Here is a 24,386-nt window from a genome sequence, read left to right on the forward strand (position 1 = left end):
TATTTTTAAGAAAGTGGGTGTCAGTTTTGTCATAAGGAAGGCCTTTGGGCTCATGTATTGTGGATTGGGCTTCTATTTGGCCACTTTTAGCCAAGTCACACAGTCAGCAGCCACTTAGACTGTACTGGGAACAAGTTACAGTGAAACGTCACCAAAGTGCTTCTCTCAGCCTGAAAAGGCTATTTTGACCAATGATTTTTTTAAGAAAATGAGTGTCAGTTTTGTCATAAGGAAGGCATTTGGGCCCATGTATAGTGCATTGGGATTCTTGTTGGGCACTTTTAGGTACAACACACAGTCACCAGCCACTCAGAATGTACTGGGAACAAGTTACAGCCAAATGTCACCAAAGTGCTTTTCTCAGCCTGAAAAGGCTATTTAGACCCATGATATTTTTAAGAAAGTGGGTGTCAGTTTAGTCATAAGGAAGGCCTTTGGGCTCATGTATTGTGGATTGGGCTTCTATTTGGCCACTTTTAGCCAAGTCACACAGTCAGCAGCCACTTAGACTGTACTGGGAACAAGTTACAGTGAAACGTCACCAAAGTGCTTCTCTCAGCCTGAAAAGGCTATTTTGACCAATGATTTTTTTAAGAAAATGAGTGTCAGTTTTGTCATAAGGAAGGCATTTGGGCCCATGTATAGTGCATTGGGATTCTTGTTGGGCACTTTTAGGTACAACACACAGTCACCAGCCACTCAGAATGTACTGGGAACAAGTTACAGCCAAATGTCACCAAAGTGCTTTTCTCAGCCTGAAAAGGCTATTTAGACCCATGATATTTTTAAGAAAGTGGGTGTCAGTTTAGTCATAAGGAAGGCCTTTGGGCTCATGTATTGTGGATTGGGCTTCTATTTGGCCACTTTTAGCCAAGTCACACAGTCAGCAGCCACTTAGACTGTACTGGGAACAAGTTACAGTGAAACGTCACCAAAGTGCTTCTCTCAGCCTGAAAAGGCTATTTTGACCAATGATTTTTTTAAGAAAATGAGTGTCAGTTTTGTCATAAGGAAGGCATTTGGGCCCATGTATAGTGCATTGGGATTCTTGTTGGGCACTTTTAGGTACAACACACAGTCACCAGCCACTCAGAATGTACTGGGAACAAGTTACAGCCAAATGTCACCAAAGTGCTTTTCTCAGCCTGAAAAGGCTATTTAGACCCATGATATTTTTAAGAAAGTGGGTGTCAGTTTAGTCATAAGGAAGGCCTTTGGGCTCATGTATTGTGGATTGGGCTTCTATTTGGCCACTTTTAGCCAAGTCACACAGTCAGCAGCCACTTAGACTGTACTGGGAACAAGTTACAGTGAAACGTCACCAAAGTGCTTCTCTCAGCCTGAAAAGGCTATTTTGACCAATGATTTTTTTTAAGAAAATGAGTGTCAGTTTTGTCATAAGGAAGGCATTTGGGCCCATGCATTGGGATTCTTGTTGGGCACTTTTAGGTACAACACACAGTCACCAGCCACTCAGAATGTACTGGGAACAAGTTACAGCCAAATGTCACCAAAGTGCTTTTCTCAGCCTGAAAAGGCTATTTAGACCCATGATATTTTTAAGAAAGTGGGTGTCAGTTTAGTCATAAGGAAGGCCTTTGGGCTCATGTATTGTGGATTGGGCTTCTATTTGGCCACTTTTAGCCAAGTCACACAGTCAGCAGCCACTTAGACTGTACTGGGAACAAGTTACAGTGAAACGTCACCAAAGTGCTTCTCTCAGCCTGAAAAGGCTATTTTGACCAATGATTTTTTTAAGAAAATGAGTGTCAGTTTTGTCATAAGGAAGGCATTTGGGCCCATGTATAGTGCATTGGGATTCTTGTTGGGCACTTTTAGGTACAACACACAGTCACCAGCCACTCAGAATGTACTGGGAACAAGTTACAGCCAAATGTCACCAAAGTGCTTTTCTCAGCCTGAAAAGGCTATTTAGACCCATGATATTTTTAAGAAAGTGGGTGTCAGTTTAGTCATAAGGAAGGCCTTTGGGCTCATGTATTGTGGATTGGGCTTCTATTTGGCCACTTTTAGCCAAGTCACACAGTCAGCAGCCACTTAGACTGTACTGGGAACAAGTTACAGTGAAACGTCACCAAAGTGCTTCTCTCAGCCTGAAAAGGCTATTTTGACCAATGATTTTTTTTAAGAAAATGAGTGTCAGTTTTGTCATAAGGAAGGCATTTGGGCCCATGCATTGGGATTCTTGTTGGGCACTTTTAGGTACAACACACAGTCACCAGCCACTCAGAATGTACTGGGAACAAGTTACAGCCAAATGTCACCAAAGTGCTTTTCTCAGCCTGAAAAGGCTATTTAGACCCATGATATTTTTAAGAAAGTGGGTGTCAGTTTAGTCATAAGGAAGGCCTTTGGGCTCATGTATTGTGGATTGGGCTTCTATTTGGCCACTTTTAGCCAAGTCACACAGTCAGCAGCCACTTAGACTGTACTGGGAACAAGTTACAGTGAAACGTCACCAAAGTGCTTCTCTCAGTCTGAAAAGGCTATTTTGACCAATGATTTTTTTAAGAAAATGAGTGTCAGTTTTGTCATAAGGAAGGCATTTGGGCCCATGTATAGTGCATTGGGATTCTTGTTGGGCACTTTTAGGTACAACACACAGTCACCAGCCACTCAGAATGTACTGGGAACAAGTTACAGCCAAATGTCACCAAAGTGCTTTTCTCAGCCTGAAAAGGCTATTTAGACCCATGATATTTTTAAGAAAGTGGGTGTCAGTTTAGTCATAAGGAAGGCCTTTGGGCTCATGTATTGTGGATTGGGCTTCTATTTGGCCACTTTTAGCCAAGTCACACAGTCAGCAGCCACTTAGACTGTACTGGGAACAAGTTACAGTGAAACGTCACCAAAGTGCTTCTCTCAGCCTGAAAAGGCTATTTTGACCAATGATTTTTTTTAAGAAAATGAGTGTCAGTTTTGTCATAAGGAAGGCATTTGGGCCCATGCATTGGGATTCTTGTTGGGCACTTTTAGGTACAACACACAGTCACCAGCCACTCAGAATGTACTGGGAACAAGTTACAGCCAAATGTCACCAAAGTGCTTTTCTCAGCCTGAAAAGGCTATTTAGACCCATGATATTTTTAAGAAAGTGGGTGTCAGTTTAGTCATAAGGAAGGCCTTTGGGCTCATGTATTGTGGATTGGGCTTCTATTTGGCCACTTTTAGCCAAGTCACACAGTCAGCAGCCACTTAGACTGTACTGGGAACAAGTTACAGTGAAACGTCACCAAAGTGCTTCTCTCAGTCTGAAAAGGCTATTTTGACCAATGATTTTTTTAAGAAAATGAGTGTCAGTTTTGTCATAAGGAAGGCATTTGGGCCCATGTATAGTGCATTGGGATTCTTGTTGGGCACTTTTAGGTACAACACACAGTCACCAGCCACTCAGAATGTACTGGGAACAAGTTACAGCCAAATGTCACCAAAGTGCTTTTCTCAGCCTGAAAAGGCTATTTAGACCCATGATATTTTTAAGAAAGTGGGTGTCAGTTTAGTCATAAGGAAGGCCTTTGGGCTCATGTATTGTGGATTGGGCTTCTATTTGGCCACTTTTAGCCAAGTCACACAGTCAGCAGCCACTTAGACTGTACTGGGAACAAGTTACAGTGAAACGTCACCAAAGTGCTTCTCTCAGCCTGAAAAGGCTATTTTGACCAATGATTTTTTTTAAGAAAATGAGTGTCAGTTTTGTCATAAGGAAGGCATTTGGGCCCATGTATAGTGCATTGGGATTCTTGTTGGGCACTTTTAGGTACAACACACAGTCACCAGCCACTCAGAATGTACTGGGAACAAGTTACAGCCAAATGTCACCAAAGTGCTTTTCTCAGCCTGAAAAGGCTATTTAGACCCATGATATTTTTAAGAAAGTGGGTGTCAGTTTAGTCATAAGGAAGGCCTTTGGGCTCATGTATTGTGGATTGGGCTTCTATTTGGCCACTTTTAGCCAAGTCACACAGTCAGCAGCCACTTAGACTGTACTGGGAACAAGTTACAGTGAAACGTCACCAAAGTGCTTCTCTCAGCCTGAAAAGGCTACTTTGACCAATGATTTTTTTAAGAAAATGAGTGTCAGTTTTGTCATAAGGAAGGCATTTGGGCCCATGTATAGTGCATTTGGGATTCTTGTTGGGCACTTTTAGGTACAACACACAGTCACCAGCCACTCAGAATGTACTGGGAACAAGTTACAGCCAAATGTCACCAAAGTGCTTTTCTCAGCCTGAAAAGGCTATTTAGACCCATGATATTTTTAAGAAAGTGGGTGTCAGTTTAGTCATAAGGAAGGCCTTTGGGCTCATGTATTGTGGATTGGGCTTCTATTTGGCCACTTTTAGCCAAGTCACACAGTCAGCAGCCACTTAGACTGTACTGGGAACAAGTTACAGTGAAACGTCACCAAAGTGCTTCTCTCAGCCTGAAAAGGCTATTTTGACCAATGATTTTTTTAAGAAAATGAGTGTCAGTTTTGTCATAAGGAAGGCATTTGGGCCCATGTATAGTGCATTGGGATTCTTGTTGGGCACTTTTAGGTACAACACACAGTCACCAGCCACTCAGAATGTACTGGGAACAAGTTACAGCCAAATGTCACCAAAGTGCTTTTCTCAGCCTGAAAAGGCTATTTAGACCCATGATATTTTTAAGAAAGTGGGTGTCAGTTTAGTCATAAGGAAGGCCTTTGGGCTCATGTATTGTGGATTGGGCTTCTATTTGGCCACTTTTAGCCAAGTCACACAGTCAGCAGCCACTTAGACTGTACTGGGAACAAGTTACAGTGAAACGTCACCAAAGTGCTTCTCTCAGCCTGAAAAGGCTATTTTGACCAATGATTTTTTTTAAGAAAATGAGTGTCAGTTTTGTCATAAGGAAGGCATTTGGGCCCATGCATTGGGATTCTTGTTGGGCACTTTTAGGTACAACACACAGTCACCAGCCACTCAGAATGTACTGGGAACAAGTTACAGCCAAATGTCACCAAAGTGCTTTTCTCAGCCTGAAAAGGCTATTTAGACCCATGATATTTTTAAGAAAGTGGGTGTCAGTTTAGTCATAAGGAAGGCCTTTGGGCTCATGTATTGTGGATTGGGCTTCTATTTGGCCACTTTTAGCCAAGTCACACAGTCAGCAGCCACTTAGACTGTACTGGGAACAAGTTACAGTGAAACGTCACCAAAGTGCTTCTCTCAGTCTGAAAAGGCTATTTTGACCAATGATTTTTTTAAGAAAATGAGTGTCAGTTTTGTCATAAGGAAGGCATTTGGGCCCATGTATAGTGCATTGGGATTCTTGTTGGGCACTTTTAGGTACAACACACAGTCACCAGCCACTCAGAATGTACTGGGAACAAGTTACAGCCAAATGTCACCAAAGTGCTTTTCTCAGCCTGAAAAGGCTATTTAGACCCATGATATTTTTAAGAAAGTGGGTGTCAGTTTAGTCATAAGGAAGGCCTTTGGGCTCATGTATTGTGGATTGGGCTTCTATTTGGCCACTTTTAGCCAAGTCACACAGTCAGCAGCCACTTAGACTGTACTGGGAACAAGTTACAGTGAAACGTCACCAAAGTGCTTCTCTCAGCCTGAAAAGGCTATTTTGACCAATGATTTTTTTTAAGAAAATGAGTGTCAGTTTTGTCATAAGGAAGGCATTTGGGCCCATGTATAGTGCATTGGGATTCTTGTTGGGCACTTTTAGGTACAACACACAGTCACCAGCCACTCAGAATGTACTGGGAACAAGTTACAGCCAAATGTCACCAAAGTGCTTTTCTCAGCCTGAAAAGGCTATTTAGACCCATGATATTTTTAAGAAAGTGGGTGTCAGTTTAGTCATAAGGAAGGCCTTTGGGCTCATGTATTGTGGATTGGGCTTCTATTTGGCCACTTTTAGCCAAGTCACACAGTCAGCAGCCACTTAGACTGTACTGGGAACAAGTTACAGTGAAACGTCACCAAAGTGCTTCTCTCAGCCTGAAAAGGCTACTTTGACCAATGATTTTTTTAAGAAAATGAGTGTCAGTTTTGTCATAAGGAAGGCATTTGGGCCCATGTATAGTGCATTTGGGATTCTTGTTGGGCACTTTTAGGTACAACACACAGTCACCAGCCACTCAGAATGTACTGGGAACAAGTTACAGCCAAATGTCACCAAAGTGCTTTTCTCAGCCTGAAAAGGCTATTTAGACCCATGATATTTTTAAGAAAGTGGGTGTCAGTTTAGTCATAAGGAAGGCCTTTGGGCTCATGTATTGTGGATTGGGCTTCTATTTGGCCACTTTTAGCCAAGTCACACAGTCAGCAGCCACTTAGACTGTACTGGGAACAAGTTACAGTGAAACGTCACCAAAGTGCTTCTCTCAGCCTGAAAAGGCTATTTTGACCAATGATTTTTTTAAGAAAATGAGTGTCAGTTTTGTCATAAGGAAGGCATTTGGGCCCATGTATAGTGCATTGGGATTCTTGTTGGGCACTTTTAGGTACAACACACAGTCACCAGCCACTCAGAATGTACTGGGAACAAGTTACAGCCAAATGTCACCAAAGTGCTTTTCTCAGCCTGAAAAGGCTATTTAGACCCATGATATTTTTAAGAAAGTGGGTGTCAGTTTAGTCATAAGGAAGGCCTTTGGGCTCATGTATTGTGGATTGGGCTTCTATTTGGCCACTTTTAGCCAAGTCACACAGTCAGCAGCCACTTAGACTGTACTGGGAACAAGTTACAGTGAAACGTCACCAAAGTGCTTCTCTCAGCCTGAAAAGGCTATTTTGACCAATGATTTTTTTAAGAAAATGAGTGTCAGTTTTGTCATAAGGAAGGCATTTGGGCCCATGTATAGTGCATTGGGATTCTTGTTGGGCACTTTTAGGTACAACACACAGTCACCAGCCACTCAGAATGTACTGGGAACAAGTTACAGCCAAATGTCACCAAAGTGCTTTTCTCAGCCTGAAAAGGCTATTTAGACCCATGATATTTTTAAGAAAGTGGGTGTCAGTTTAGTCATAAGGAAGGCCTTTGGGCTCATGTATTGTGGATTGGGCTTCTATTTGGCCACTTTTAGCCAAGTCACACAGTCAGCAGCCACTTAGACTGTACTGGGAACAAGTTACAGTGAAACGTCACCAAAGTGCTTCTCTCAGCCTGAAAAGGCTATTTTGACCAATGATTTTTTTAAGAAAATGAGTGTCAGTTTTGTCATAAGGAAGGCATTTGGGCCCATGTATAGTGCATTGGGATTCTTGTTGGGCACTTTTAGGTACAACACACAGTCACCAGCCACTCAGAATGTACTGGGAACAAGTTACAGCCAAATGTCACCAAAGTGCTTTTCTCAGCCTGAAAAGGCTATTTAGACCCATGATATTTTTAAGAAAGTGGGTGTCAGTTTAGTCATAAGGAAGGCCTTTGGGCTCATGTATTGTGGATTGGGCTTCTATTTGGCCACTTTTAGCCAAGTCACACAGTCAGCAGCCACTTAGACTGTACTGGGAACAAGTTACAGTGAAACGTCACCAAAGTGCTTCTCTCAGCCTGAAAAGGCTATTTTGACCAATGATTTTTTTTAAGAAAATGAGTGTCAGTTTTGTCATAAGGAAGGCATTTGGGCCCATGTATAGTGCATTTGGGATTCTTGTTGGGCACTTTTAGGTACAACACACAGTCACCAGCCACTCAGAATGTACTGGGAACAAGTTACAGCCAAATGTCACCAAAGTGCTTTTCTCAGCCTGAAAAGGCTATTTAGACCCATGATATTTTTAAGAAAGTGGGTGTCAGTTTAGTCATAAGGAAGGCCTTTGGGCTCATGTATTGTGGATTGGGCTTCTATTTGGCCACTTTTAGCCAAGTCACACAGTCAGCAGCCACTTAGACTGTACTGGGAACAAGTTACAGTGAAACGTCACCAAAGTGCTTCTCTCAGCCTGAAAAGGCTATTTTGACCAATGATTTTTTTAAGAAAATGAGTGTCAGTTTTGTCATAAGGAAGGCATTTGGGCCCATGTATAGTGCATTGGGATTCTTGTTGGGCACTTTTAGGTACAACACACAGTCACCAGCCACTCAGAATGTACTGGGAACAAGTTACAGCCAAATGTCACCAAAGTGCTTTTCTCAGCCTGAAAAGGCTATTTAGACCCATGATATTTTTAAGAAAGTGGGTGTCAGTTTAGTCATAAGGAAGGCCTTTGGGCTCATGTATTGTGGATTGGGCTTCTATTTGGCCACTTTTAGCCAAGTCACACAGTCAGCAGCCACTTAGACTGTACTGGGAACAAGTTACAGTGAAACGTCACCAAAGTGCTTCTCTCAGCCTGAAAAGGCTATTTTGACCAATGATTTTTTTTAAGAAAATGAGTGTCAGTTTTGTCATAAGGAAGGCATTTGGGCCCATGCATTGGGATTCTTGTTGGGCACTTTTAGGTACAACACACAGTCACCAGCCACTCAGAATGTACTGGGAACAAGTTACAGCCAAATGTCACCAAAGTGCTTTTCTCAGCCTGAAAAGGCTATTTAGACCCATGATATTTTTAAGAAAGTGGGTGTCAGTTTAGTCATAAGGAAGGCCTTTGGGCTCATGTATTGTGGATTGGGCTTCTATTTGGCCACTTTTAGCCAAGTCACACAGTCAGCAGCCACTTAGACTGTACTGGGAACAAGTTACAGTGAAACGTCACCAAAGTGCTTCTCTCAGTCTGAAAAGGCTATTTTGACCAATGATTTTTTTAAGAAAATGAGTGTCAGTTTTGTCATAAGGAAGGCATTTGGGCCCATGTATAGTGCATTGGGATTCTTGTTGGGCACTTTTAGGTACAACACACAGTCACCAGCCACTCAGAATGTACTGGGAACAAGTTACAGCCAAATGTCACCAAAGTGCTTTTCTCAGCCTGAAAAGGCTATTTAGACCCATGATATTTTTAAGAAAGTGGGTGTCAGTTTAGTCATAAGGAAGGCCTTTGGGCTCATGTATTGTGGATTGGGCTTCTATTTGGCCACTTTTAGCCAAGTCACACAGTCAGCAGCCACTTAGACTGTACTGGGAACAAGTTACAGTGAAACGTCACCAAAGTGCTTCTCTCAGCCTGAAAAGGCTATTTTGACCAATGATTTTTTTTAAGAAAATGAGTGTCAGTTTTGTCATAAGGAAGGCATTTGGGCCCATGTATAGTGCATTGGGATTCTTGTTGGGCACTTTTAGGTACAACACACAGTCACCAGCCACTCAGAATGTACTGGGAACAAGTTACAGCCAAATGTCACCAAAGTGCTTTTCTCAGCCTGAAAAGGCTATTTAGACCCATGATATTTTTAAGAAAGTGGGTGTCAGTTTAGTCATAAGGAAGGCCTTTGGGCTCATGTATTGTGGATTGGGCTTCTATTTGGCCACTTTTAGCCAAGTCACACAGTCAGCAGCCACTTAGACTGTACTGGGAACAAGTTACAGTGAAACGTCACCAAAGTGCTTCTCTCAGCCTGAAAAGGCTACTTTGACCAATGATTTTTTTAAGAAAATGAGTGTCAGTTTTGTCATAAGGAAGGCATTTGGGCCCATGTATAGTGCATTTGGGATTCTTGTTGGGCACTTTTAGGTACAACACACAGTCACCAGCCACTCAGAATGTACTGGGAACAAGTTACAGCCAAATGTCACCAAAGTGCTTTTCTCAGCCTGAAAAGGCTATTTAGACCCATGATATTTTTAAGAAAGTGGGTGTCAGTTTAGTCATAAGGAAGGCCTTTGGGCTCATGTATTGTGGATTGGGCTTCTATTTGGCCACTTTTAGCCAAGTCACACAGTCAGCAGCCACTTAGACTGTACTGGGAACAAGTTACAGTGAAACGTCACCAAAGTGCTTCTCTCAGCCTGAAAAGGCTATTTTGACCAATGATTTTTTTAAGAAAATGAGTGTCAGTTTTGTCATAAGGAAGGCATTTGGGCCCATGTATAGTGCATTGGGATTCTTGTTGGGCACTTTTAGGTACAACACACAGTCACCAGCCACTCAGAATGTACTGGGAACAAGTTACAGCCAAATGTCACCAAAGTGCTTTTCTCAGCCTGAAAAGGCTATTTAGACCCATGATATTTTTAAGAAAGTGGGTGTCAGTTTAGTCATAAGGAAGGCCTTTGGGCTCATGTATTGTGGATTGGGCTTCTATTTGGCCACTTTTAGCCAAGTCACACAGTCAGCAGCCACTTAGACTGTACTGGGAACAAGTTACAGTGAAACGTCACCAAAGTGCTTCTCTCAGCCTGAAAAGGCTATTTTGACCAATGATTTTTTTAAGAAAATGAGTGTCAGTTTTGTCATAAGGAAGGCATTTGGGCCCATGTATAGTGCATTGGGATTCTTGTTGGGCACTTTTAGGTACAACACACAGTCACCAGCCACTCAGAATGTACTGGGAACAAGTTACAGCCAAATGTCACCAAAGTGCTTTTCTCAGCCTGAAAAGGCTATTTAGACCCATGATATTTTTAAGAAAGTGGGTGTCAGTTTAGTCATAAGGAAGGCCTTTGGGCTCATGTATTGTGGATTGGGCTTCTATTTGGCCACTTTTAGCCAAGTCACACAGTCAGCAGCCACTTAGACTGTACTGGGAACAAGTTACAGTGAAACGTCACCAAAGTGCTTCTCTCAGCCTGAAAAGGCTATTTTGACCAATGATTTTTTTAAGAAAATGAGTGTCAGTTTTGTCATAAGGAAGGCATTTGGGCCCATGTATAGTGCATTGGGATTCTTGTTGGGCACTTTTAGGTACAACACACAGTCACCAGCCACTCAGAATGTACTGGGAACAAGTTACAGCCAAATGTCACCAAAGTGCTTTTCTCAGCCTGAAAAGGCTATTTAGACCCATGATATTTTTAAGAAAGTGGGTGTCAGTTTAGTCATAAGGAAGGCCTTTGGGCTCATGTATTGTGGATTGGGCTTCTATTTGGCCACTTTTAGCCAAGTCACACAGTCAGCAGCCACTTAGACTGTACTGGGAACAAGTTACAGTGAAACGTCACCAAAGTGCTTCTCTCAGCCTGAAAAGGCTATTTTGACCAATGATTTTTTTTAAGAAAATGAGTGTCAGTTTTGTCATAAGGAAGGCATTTGGGCCCATGCATTGGGATTCTTGTTGGGCACTTTTAGGTACAACACACAGTCACCAGCCACTCAGAATGTACTGGGAACAAGTTACAGCCAAATGTCACCAAAGTGCTTTTCTCAGCCTGAAAAGGCTATTTAGACCCATGATATTTTTAAGAAAGTGGGTGTCAGTTTAGTCATAAGGAAGGCCTTTGGGCTCATGTATTGTGGATTGGGCTTCTATTTGGCCACTTTTAGCCAAGTCACACAGTCAGCAGCCACTTAGACTGTACTGGGAACAAGTTACAGTGAAACGTCACCAAAGTGCTTCTCTCAGCCTGAAAAGGCTATTTTGACCAATGATTTTTTTAAGAAAATGAGTGTCAGTTTTGTCATAAGGAAGGCATTTGGGCCCATGTATAGTGCATTGGGATTCTTGTTGGGCACTTTTAGGTACAACACACAGTCACCAGCCACTCAGAATGTACTGGGAACAAGTTACAGCCAAATGTCACAAAAGTGCTTTTCTCAGCCTGAAAAGGCTATTTAGACCCATGATATTTTTAAGAAAGTGAGTGTCAGTTTAGTCATAAGGAAGGCCTTTGGGCTCATGTATTGTGGATTGGGCTTCTATTTGGCCACTTTTAGCCAAGTCACACAGTCAGCAGCCACTTAGACTGTACTGGGAACAAGTTACAGTGAAACGTCACCAAAGTGCTTCTCTCAGCCTGAAAAGGCTATTTTGACCAATGATTTTTTTAAGAAAATGAGTGTCAGTTTTGTCATAAGGAAGGCATTTGGGCCCATGTATAGTGCATTGGGATTCTTGTTGGGCACTTTTAGGTACAACACACAGTCACCAGCCACTCAGAATGTACTGGGAACAAGTTACAGCCAAATGTCACCAAAGTGCTTTTCTCAGCCTGAAAAGGCTATTTAGACCCATGATATTTTTAAGAAAGTGGGTGTCAGTTTAGTCATAAGGAAGGCCTTTGGGCTCATGTATTGTGGATTGGGCTTCTATTTGGCCACTTTTAGCCAAGTCACACAGTCAGCAGCCACTTAGACTGTACTGGGAACAAGTTACAGCCAAATGTCACCAAAGTGCTTTTCTCAGCCTGAAAAGGCTATTTAGACCCATGATATTTTTAAGAAAGTGGGTGTCAGTTTAGTCATAAGGAAGGCCTTTGGGCTCATGTATTGTGTATTGGGCTTCTATTTGGCCACTTTTAGCCAAGTCACACAGTCAGCAGCCACTTAGACTGTACTGGGAACAAGTTACAGTGAAACGTCACCAAAGTGCTTCTCTCAGCCTGAAAAGGCTATTTTGACCAATGATTTTTTTAAGAAAATGAGTGTCAGTTTTGTCATAAGGAAGGCATTTGGGCCCATGTATAGTGCATTGGGATTCTTGTTGGGCACTTTTAGGTACAACACACAGTCACCAGCCACTCAGAATGTACTGCGAACAAGTTACAGCCAAATGTCACCAAAGTGCTTTTCTCAGCCTGAAAAGGCTATTTAGACCCATGATATTTTTAAGAAAGTGGGTGTCAGTTTAGTCATAAGGAAGGCCTTTGGGCTCATGTATTGTGGATTGGGCTTCTATTTGGCCACTTTTAGCCAAGTCACACAGTCAGCAGCCACTTAGACTGTACTGGGAACAAGTTACAGTGAAACGTCACCAAAGTGCTTCTCTCAGCCTGAAAAGGCTATTTTGACCAATGATTTTTTTTAAGAAAATGAGTGTCAGTTTTGTCATAAGGAAGGCATTTGGGCCCATGTATAGTGCATTGGGATTCTTGTTGGGCACTTTTAGGTACAACACACAGTCACCAGCCACTCAGAATGTACTGGGAACAAGTTACAGCCAAATGTCACCAAAGTGCTTTTCTCAGCCTGAAAAGGCTATTTAGACACATGATATTTTTAAGAAAGTGGGTGTCAGTTTAGTCATAAGGAAGGCCTTTGGGCTCATGTATTGTGGATTGGGCTTCTATTTGGCCACTTTTAGCCAAGTCACACAGTCAGCAGCCACTTAGACTGTACTGGGAACAAGTTACAGTGAAACGTCACCAAAGTGCTTCTCTCAGCCTGAAAAGGCTATTTTGACCAATGATTTTTTTTAAGAAAATGAGTGTCAGTTTTGTCATAAGGAAGGCATTTGGGCCCATGTATAGTGCATTGGGATTCTTGTTGGGCACTTTTAGGTACAACACACAGTCACCAGCCACTCAGAATGTACTGGGAACAAGTTACAGCCAAATGTCACCAAAGTGCTTTTCTCAGCCTGAAAAGGCTATTTAGACCCATGATATTTTTAAGAAAGTGGGTGTCAGTTTAGTCATAAGGAAGGCCTTTGGGCTCATGTATTGTGGATTGGGCTTCTATTTGGCCACTTTTAGCCAAGTCACACAGTCAGCAGCCACTTAGACTGTACCGGGAACAAGTTACAGTGAAACGTCACCAAAGTGCTTCTCTCAGCCTGAAAAGGCTATTTTGACCAATGATTTTTTTTAAGAAAATGAGTGTCAGTTTTGTCATAAGGAAGGCATTTGGGCCCATGTATAGTGCATTGGGATTCTTGTTGGGCACTTTTAGGTACAACACACAGTCACCAGCCACTCAGAATGTACTGGGAACAAGTTAAAGCCAAATGTCACCAAAGTGCTTTTCTCAGCCTGAAAAGGCTATTTAGACCCATGATATTTTTAAGAAAGTGGGTGTCAGTTTAGTCATATGGAAGGCCTTTGGGCTCATGTATTGTGGATTGGGCTTCTATTTGGCCACTTTTAGCCAAGTCACACAGTCAGCAGCCACTTAGACTGTACTGGGAACAAGTTACAGTGAAACGTCACCAAAGTGCTTCTCTCAGCCTGAAAAGGCTATTTTGACCAATGATTTTTTTTAAGAAAATGAGTGTCAGTTTTGTCATAAGGAAGGCATTTGGGCCCATGTATAGTGCATTGGGATTCTTGTTGGGCACTTTTAGGTACAACACACAGTCACCAGCCACTCAGAATGTACTGGGAACAAGTTACAGCCAAATGTCACCAAAGTGCTTTTCTCAGCCTGAAAAGGCTATTTAGACCCATGATATTTTTAAGAAAGTGGGTGTCAGTTTAGTCATAAGGAAGGCCTTTGGGCTCATGTATTGTGGATTGGGCTTCTATTTGGCCACTTTTAGCCAAGTCACACAGTCAGCAGCCACTTAGACTGTACCGGGAACAAGTTACAGTGAAACGTCACCAAAGTGCTTCTCTCAGCCTGAAAAGGCTATTTTGACCAATGATTTTTTTTAAGAAAATGAGTGTCAGTTTTGTCATAAGGAAGGCATTTGGGCCCATGTATAGTGCATTGGGATTCTTGTTGGGCACTTTTAGGTACAACACACAGTCACCAGCCACTCAGAATGTACTGGGAACAAGTTAAAGCCAAATGTCACCAAAGTGCTTTTCTCAGCCTGAAAAGGCTATTTAGACCCATGATATTTTTAAGAAAGTGGGTGTCAGTTTAGTCATAAGGAAGGCCTTTGGGCTCATGTATTGTGGATTGGGCTTCTATTTGGCCACTTTTAGCCAAGTCACACAGTCAGCAGCCACTTAGACTGTACTGGGAACAAGTTACAGTGAAACGTCACCAAAGTGCTTCTCTCAGCCTGAAAAGGCTATTTTGACCAATGATTTTTTTTAAGAAAATGAGTGTCAGTTTTGTCATAAGGAAGGCATTTGGGCCCATGTATAGTGCATTGGGATTCTTGTTGGGCACTTTTAGGTACAACACACAGTCACCAGCCACTCAGAATGTACTGGGAACAAGTTACAGCCAAATGTCACCAAAGTGCTTTTCTCAGCCTGAAAAGGCTATTTAGACCCATGATATTTTTAAGAAAGTGGGTGTCAGTTTAGTCATAAGGAAGGCCTTTGGGCTCATGTATTGTGGATTGGGCTTCTATTTGGCCACTTTTAGCCAAGTCACACAGTCAGCAGCCACTTAGACTGTACTGGGAACAAGTTACAGTGAAACGTCACCAAAGTGCTTCTCTCAGCCTGAAAAGGCTATTTTGACCAATGATTTTTTTAAGAAAATGAGTGTCAGTTTTGTCATAAGGAAGGCATTTGGGCCCATGTATAGTGCATTTGGGATTCATGTTGGGCACTTTTAGGTACAACACACAGTCACCAGCCACTCAGAATGTACTGGGAACAAGTTAAAGCCAAATGTCACCAAAGTGCTTTTCTCAGCCTGAAAAGGCTATTTAGACCCATGATATTTTTAAGAAAGTGGGTGTCAGTTTAGTCATAAGGAAGGCCTTTGGGCTCATGTATTGTGGATTGGGCTTCTATTTGGCCACTTTTAGCCAAGTCACACAGTCAGCAGCCACTTAGACTGTACTGGGAACAAGTTACAGTGAAACGTCACCAAAGTGCTTCTCTCAGCCTGAAAAGGCTATTTTGACCAATGATTTTTTTTAAGAAAATGAGTGTCAGTTTTGTCATAAGGAAGGCATTTGGGCCCATGTATAGTGCATTGGGATTCTTGTTGGGCACTTTTAGGTACAACACACAGTCACCAGCCACTCAGAATGTACTGGGAACAAGTTACAGCCAAATGTCACCAAAGTGCTTTTCTCAGCCTGAAAAGGCTATTTAGACCCATGATATTTTTAAGAAAGTGGGTGTCAGTTTAGTCATAAGGAAGGCCTTTGGGCTCATGTATTGTGGATTGGGCTTCTATTTGGCCACTTTTAGCCAAGTCACACAGTCAGCAGCCACTTAGACTGTACTGGGAACAAGTTACAGTGAAACGTCACCAAAGTGCTTCTCTCAGCCTGAAAAGGCTATTTTGACCAATGATTTTTTTAAGAAAATGAGTGTCAGTTTTGTCATAAGGAAGGCATTTGGGCCCATGTATAGTGCATTTGGGATTCATGTTGGGCACTTTTAGGTACAACACACAGTCACCAGCCACTCAGAATGTACTGGGAACAAGTTACAGCCAAATGTCACCAAAGTGCTTTTCTCAGCCTGAAAAGGCTATTTAGACCCATGATATTTTTAAGAAAGTGGGTGTCAGTTTAGTCATAAGGAAGGCCTTTGGGCTCATGTATTGTGGATTGGGCTTCTATTTGGCCACTTTTAGCCAAGTCACACAGTCAGCAGCCACTTAGACTGTACTGGGAACAAGTTACAGTGAAACGTCACCAAAGTGCTTCTCTCAGCCTGAAAAGGCTATTTTGACCAATGATTTTTTTAAGAAAATGAGTGTCAGTTTTGTCATAAGGAAGGCATTTGGGCCCATGTATAGTGCATTGGGATTCTTGTTGGGCACTTTTAGGTACAACACACAGTCACCAGCCACTCAGAATGTACTGGGAACAAGTTACAGCCAAATGTCACCAAAGTGCTTTTCTCAGCCTGGCTATTTAGACCCATGATATTTTTAAGAAAGTGGGTGTCAGTTTAGTCATAAGGAAGGCCTTTGGGCTCATGTATTGTGGATTGGGCTTCTATTTGGCCACTTTTAGCCAAGTCACACAGTCAGCAGCCACTTGGACTGTACTGGGAACAAGTTACAGTGAAACGTCACCAAAGTGCTTCTCTCAGCCTGAAAAGGCTATTTTGACCAATGATTTTTTTAAGAAAATGAGTGTCAGTTTTGTCATAAGGAAGGCATTTGGGCCCATGTATAGTGCATTGGGATTCTTGTTGGGCACTTTTAGGTACAACACACAGTCACCAGCCACTCAGAATGTACTGGGAACAAGTTACAGCCAAATGTCACCAAAGTGCTTTTCTCAGCCTGAAAAGGCTATTTAGACCCATGATATTTTTAAGAAAGTGGGTGTCAGTTTAGTCATAAGGAAGGCCTTTGGGCTCATGTATTGTGGATTGGGCTTCTATTTGGCCACTTTTAGCCAAGTCACACAGTCAGCAGCCACTTAGACTGTACTGGGAACAAGTTACAGTGAAACGTCACCAAAGTGCTTCTCTCAGCCTGAAAAGGCTATTTTGACCAATGATTTTTTTAAGAAAATGAGTGTCAGTTTTGTCATAAGGAAGGCATTTGGGCCCATGTATAGTGCATTGGGATTCTTGTTGGGCACTTTTAGGTACAACACACAGTCACCAGCCACTCAGAATGTACTGGGAACAAGTTACAGCCAAATGTCACCAAAGTGCTTTTCTCAGCCTGAAAAGGCTATTTAGACCCATGATATTTTTAAGAAAGTGAGTGTCAGTTTAGTCATAAGGAAGGCCTTTGGGCTCATGTATTGTGGATTGGGCTTCTATTTGGCCACTTTTAGCCAAGTCACACAGTCAGCAGCCACTTAGACTGTACTGGGAACAAGTTACAGTGAAACGTCACCAAAGTGCTTCTCTCAGCCTGAAAAGGCTATTTTGACCAATGATTTTTTTAAGAAAATGAGTGTCAGTTTTGTCATAAGGAAGGCATTTGGGCCCATGTATAGTGCATTGGGATTCTTGTTGGGCACTTTTAGGTACAACACACAGTCACCAGCCACTCAGAATGTACTGGGAACAAGTTACAGCCAAATGTCACCAAAGTGCTTTTCTCAGCCTGAAAAGGCTATTTAGACCCATGATATTTTTAAGAAAGTGGGTGTCAGTTTAGTCATAAGGAAGGCCTTTGGGCTCATGTATTGTGGATTGGGCTTCTATTTGGCCACTTTTAGCCAAGTCACACAGTCAGCAGCCACTTAGACTGTACTGGGAACAAGTTACAGTGAAACGTCACCAAAGTGCTTCTCTCAGCCTGAAAAGGCTATTTTGACCAATGATTTTTTTAAGAAAATGAGTGTCAGTTTTGTCATAAGGAAGGCATTTGGGCCCATGTATAGTGCATTGGGATTCTTGTTGGGCACTTTTAGGTACAACACACAGTCACCAGCCACTCAGAATGTACTGGGAACAAGTTACAGCCAAATGTCACCAAAGTGCTTTTCTCAGCCTGAAAAGGCTATTTAGACCCATGATATTTTTAAGAAAGTGAGTGTCAGTTTAGTCATAAGGAAGGCCTTTGGGCTCATGTATTGTGGATTGGGCTTCTATTTGGCCACTTTTAGCCAAGTCACACAGTCAGCAGCCACTTAGACTGTACTGGGAACAAGTTACAGTGAAACGTCACCAAAGTGCTTCTCTCAGCCTGAAAAGGCTATTTTGACCAATGATTTTTTTAAGAAAATGAGTGTCAGTTTTGTCATAAGGAAGGCATTTGGGCCCATGTATAGTGCATTGGGATTCTTGTTGGGCACTTTTAGGTACAACACACAGTCACCAGCCACTCAGAATGTACTGGGAACAAGTTACAGCCAAATGTCACCAAAGTGCTTTTCTCAGCCTGAAAAGGCTATTTAGACCCATGATATTTTTAAGAAAGTGAGTGTCAGTTTAGTCATAAGGAAGGCCTTTGGGCTCATGTATTGTGGATTGGGCTTCTATTTGGCCACTTTTAGCCAAGTCACACAGTCAGCAGCCACTTAGACTGTACTGGGAACAAGTTACAGTGAAACGTCACCAAAGTGCTTCTCTCAGCCTGAAAAGGCTATTTTGACCAATGATTTTTTTAAGAAAATGAGTGTCAGTTTTGTCATAAGGAAGGCATTTGGGCCCATGTATAGTGCATTGGGATTCTTGTTGGGCACTTTTAGGTACAACACACAGTCACCAGCCACTCAGAATGTACTGGGAACAAGTTACAGCCAAATGTCACCAAAGTGCTTTTCTCAGCCTGAAAAGGCTATTTAGACCCATGATATTTTTAAGAAAGTGGGTGTCAGTTTAGTCATAAGGAAGGCCTTTGGGCTCATGTATTGTGGATTGGGCTTCTATTTGGCCACTTTTAGCCAAGTCACACAGTCAGCAGCCACTTAGACTGTACTGGGAACAAGTTACAGTGAAACGTCACCAAAGTGCTTCTCTCAGCCTGAAAAGGCTATTTTGACCAATGATTTTTTTAAGAAAATGAGTGTCAGTTTTGTCATAAGGAAGGCATTTGGGCCCATGTATAGTGCATTGGGATTCTTGTTGGGCACTTTTAGGTACAACACACAGTCACCAGCCACTCAGAATGTACTGGGAACAAGTTACAGCCAAATGTCACCAAAGTGCTTTTCTCAGCCTGAAAAGGCTATTTAGACCCATGATATTTTTAAGAAAGTGGGTGTCAGTTTAGTCATAAGGAAGGCCTTTGGGCTCATGTATTGTGGATTGGGCTTCTATTTGGCCACTTTTAGCCAAGTCACACAGTCAGCAGCCACTTAGACTGTACTGGGAACAAGTTACAGTGAAACGTCACCAAAGTGCTTCTCTCAGCCTGAAAAGGCTATTTTGACCAATGATTTTTTTTAAGAAAATGAGTGTCAGTTTTGTCATAAGGAAGGCATTTGGGCCCATGCATTGGGATTCTTGTTGGGCACTTTTAGGTACAACACACAGTCACCAGCCACTCAGAATGTACTGGGAACAAGTTACAGCCAAATGTCACCAAAGTGCTTTTCTCAGCCTGAAAAGGCTATTTAGACCCATGATATTTTTAAGAAAGTGGGTGTCAGTTTAGTCATAAGGAAGGCCTTTGGGCTCATGTATTGTGGATTGGGCTTCTATTTGGCCACTTTTAGCCAAGTCACACAGTCAGCAGCCACTTAGACTGTACTGGGAACAAGTTACAGTGAAACGTCACCAAAGTGCTTCTCTCAGCCTGAAAAGGCTATTTTGACCAATGATTTTTTTAAGAAAATGAGTGTCAGTTTTGTCATAAGGAAGGCATTTGGGCCCATGTATAGTGCATTGGGATTCTTGTTGGGCACTTTTAGGTACAACACACAGTCACCAGCCACTCAGAATGTACTGGGAACAAGTTACAGCCAAATGTCACAAAAGTGCTTTTCTCAGCCTGAAAAGGCTATTTAGACCCATGATATTTTTAAGAAAGTGAGTGTCAGTTTAGTCATAAGGAAGGCCTTTGGGCTCATGTATTGTGGATTGGGCTTCTATTTGGCCACTTTTAGCCAAGTCACACAGTCAGCAGCCACTTAGACTGTACTGGGAACAAGTTACAGTGAAACGTCACCAAAGTGCTTCTCTCAGCCTGAAAAGGCTATTTTGACCAATGATTTTTTTAAGAAAATGAGTGTCAGTTTTGTCATAAGGAAGGCATTTGGGCCCATGTATAGTGCATTGGGATTCTTGTTGGGCACTTTTAGGTACAACACACAGTCACCAGCCACTCAGAATGTACTGGGAACAAGTTACAGCCAAATGTCACCAAAGTGCTTTTCTCAGCCTGAAAAGGCTATTTAGACCCATGATATTTTTAAGAAAGTGGGTGTCAGTTTAGTCATAAGGAAGGCCTTTGGGCTCATGTATTGTGGATTGGGCTTCTATTTGGCCACTTTTAGCCAAGTCACACAGTCAGCAGCCACTTAGACTGTACTGGGAACAAGTTACAGTGAAACGTCACCAAAGTGCTTCTCTCAGCCTGAAAAGGCTATTTTGACCAATGATTTTTTTTAAGAAAATGAGTGTCAGTTTTGTCATAAGGAAGGCATTTGGGCCCATGTATAGTGCATTGGGATTCTTGTTGGGCACTTTTAGGTACAACACACAGTCACCAGCCACTCAGAATGTACTGGGAACAAGTTACAGCCAAATGTCACCAAAGTGCTTTTCTCAGCCTGAAAAGGCTATTTAGACCCATGATATTTTTAAGAAAGTGGGTGTCAGTTTAGTCATAAGGAAGGCCTTTGGGCTCATGTATTGTGGATTGGGCTTCTATTTGGCCACTTTTAGCCAAGTCACACAGTCAGCAGCCACTTAGACTGTACCGGGAACAAGTTACAGTGAAACGTCACCAAAGTGCTTCTCTCAGCCTGAAAAGGCTATTTTGACCAATGATTTTTTTTAAGAAAATGAGTGTCAGTTTTGTCATAAGGAAGGCATTTGGGCCCATGTATAGTGCATTGGGATTCTTGTTGGGCACTTTTAGGTACAACACACAGTCACCAGCCACTCAGAATGTACTGGGAACAAGTTAAAGCCAAATGTCACCAAAGTGCTTTTCTCAGCCTGAAAAGGCTATTTAGACCCATGATATTTTTAAGAAAGTGGGTGTCAGTTTAGTCATAAGGAAGGCCTTTGGGCTCATGTATTGTGGATTGGGCTTCTATTTGGCCACTTTTAGCCAAGTCACACAGTCAGCAGCCACTTAGACTGTACTGGGAACAAGTTACAGTGAAACGTCACCAAAGTGCTTCTCTCAGCCTGAAAAGGCTATTTTGACCAATGATTTTTTTTAAGAAAATGAGTGTCAGTTTTGTCATAAGGAAGGCATTTGGGCCCATGTATAGTGCATTGGGATTCTTGTTGGGCACTTTTAGGTACAACACACAGTCACCAGCCACTCAGAATGTACTGGGAACAAGTTACAGCCAAATGTCACCAAAGTGCTTTTCTCAGCCTGAAAAGGCTATTTAGACCCATGATATTTTTAAGAAAGTGGGTGTCAGTTTAGTCATAAGGAAGGCCTTTGGGCTCATGTATTGTGGATTGGGCTTCTATTTGGCCACTTTTAGCCAAGTCACACAGTCAGCAGCCACTTAGACTGTACTGGGAACAAGTTACAGTGAAACGTCACCAAAGTGCTTCTCTCAGCCTGAAAAGGCTATTTTGACCAATGATTTTTTTAAGAAAATGAGTGTCAGTTTTGTCATAAGGAAGGCATTTGGGCCCATGTATAGTGCATTTGGGATTCATGTTGGGCACTTTTAGGTACAACACACAGTCACCAGCCACTCAGAATGTACTGGGAACAAGTTAAAGCCAAATGTCACCAAAGTGCTTTTCTCAGCCTGAAAAGGCTATTTAGACCCATGATATTTTTAAGAAAGTGGGTGTCAGTTTAGTCATAAGGAAGGCCTTTGGGCTCATGTATTGTGGATTGGGCTTCTATTTGGCCACTTTTAGCCAAGTCACACAGTCAGCAGCCACTTAGACTGTACTGGGAACAAGTTACAGTGAAACGTCACCAAAGTGCTTCTCTCAGCCTGAAAAGGCTATTTTGACCAATGATTTTTTTTAAGAAAATGAGTGTCAGTTTTGTCATAAGGAAGGCATTTGGGCCCATGTATAGTGCATTGGGATTCTTGTTGGGCACTTTTAGGTACAACACACAGTCACCAGCCACTCAGAATGTACTGGGAACAAGTTACAGCCAAATGTCACCAAAGTGCTTTTCTCAGCCTGAAAAGGCTATTTAGACCCATGATATTTTTAAGAAAGTGGGTGTCAGTTTAGTCATAAGGAAGGCCTTTGGGCTCATGTATTGTGGATTGGGCTTCTATTTGGCCACTTTTAGCCAAGTCACACAGTCAGCAGCCACTTAGACTGTACTGGGAACAAGTTACAGTGAAACGTCACCAAAGTGCTTCTCTCAGCCTGAAAAGGCTATTTTGACCAATGATTTTTTTAAGAAAATGAGTGTCAGTTTTGTCATAAGGAAGGCATTTGGGCCCATGTATAGTGCATTTGGGATTCATGTTGGGCACTTTTAGGTACAACACACAGTCACCAGCCACTCAGAATGTACTGGGAACAAGTTACAGCCAAATGTCACCAAAGTGCTTTTCTCAGCCTGAAAAGGCTATTTAGACCCATGATATTTTTAAGAAAGTGGGTGTCAGTTTAGTCATAAGGAAGGCCTTTGGGCTCATGTATTGTGGATTGGGCTTCTATTTGGCCACTTTTAGCCAAGTCACACAGTCAGCAGCCACTTAGACTGTACTGGGAACAAGTTACAGTGAAACGTCACCAAAGTGCTTCTCTCAGCCTGAAAAGGCTATTTTGACCAATGATTTTTTTAAGAAAATGAGTGTCAGTTTTGTCATAAGGAAGGCATTTGGGCCCATGTATAGTGCATTGGGATTCTTGTTGGGCACTTTTAGGTACAACACACAGTCACCAGCCACTCAGAATGTACTGGGAACAAGTTACAGCCAAATGTCACCAAAGTGCTTTTCTCAGCCTGGCTATTTAGACCCATGATATTTTTAAGAAAGTGGGTGTCAGTTTAGTCATAAGGAAGGCCTTTGGGCTCATGTATTGTGGATTGGGCTTCTATTTGGCCACTTTTAGCCAAGTCACACAGTCAGCAGCCACTTGGACTGTACTGGGAACAAGTTACAGTGAAACGTCACCAAAGTGCTTCTCTCAGCCTGAAAAGGCTATTTTGACCAATGATTTTTTTAAGAAAATGAGTGTCAGTTTTGTCATAAGGAAGGCATTTGGGCCCATGTATAGTGCATTGGGATTCTTGTTGGGCACTTTTAGGTACAACACACAGTCACCAGCCACTCAGAATGTACTGGGAACAAGTTACAGCCAAATGTCACCAAAGTGCTTTTCTCAGCCTGAAAAGGCTATTTAGACCCATGATATTTTTAAGAAAGTGGGTGTCAGTTTAGTCATAAGGAAGGCCTTTGGGCTCATGTATTGTGGATTGGGCTTCTATTTGGCCACTTTTAGCCAAGTCACACAGTCAGCAGCCACTTAGACTGTACTGGGAACAAGTTACAGTGAAACGTCACCAAAGTGCTTCTCTCAGCCTGAAAAGGCTATTTTGACCAATGATTTTTTTAAGAAAATGAGTGTCAGTTTTGTCATAAGGAAGGCATTTGGGCCCATGTATAGTGCATTGGGATTCTTGTTGGGCACTTTTAGGTACAACACACAGTCACCAGCCACTCAGAATGTACTGGGAACAAGTTACAGCCAAATGTCACCAAAGTGCTTTTCTCAGCCTGAAAAGGCTATTTAGACCCATGATATTTTTAAGAAAGTGAGTGTCAGTTTAGTCATAAGGAAGGCCTTTGGGCTCATGTATTGTGGATTGGGCTTCTATTTGGCCACTTTTAGCCAAGTCACACAGTCAGCAGCCACTTAGACTGTACTGGGAACAAGTTACAGTGAAACGTCACCAAAGTGCTTCTCTCAGCCACTTAGACTGTACTGGGAACAAGTTACAGTGAAACGTCACCAAAGTGCTTCTCTCAGCCTGAAAAGGCTATTTTGACCAATGATTTTTTTTAAGAAAATGAGTGTCAGTTTTGTCATAAGGAAGGCATTTGGGCCCATGTATAGTGCATTGGGATTCTTGTTGGGCACTTTTAGGTACAACACACAGTCACCAGCCACTCAGAATGTACTGGGAACAAGTTACAGCCAAATGTCACCAAAGTGCTTTTCTCAGCCTGAA

This window comes from Gymnoscopelus microlampas (genome assembly GCF_963454915.1).
Source record: "Gymnoscopelus microlampas genome assembly, chromosome: 6".
NCBI classification, from domain to species: Eukaryota; Metazoa; Chordata; class Actinopteri; order Myctophiformes; family Myctophidae; genus Gymnoscopelus; species Gymnoscopelus microlampas.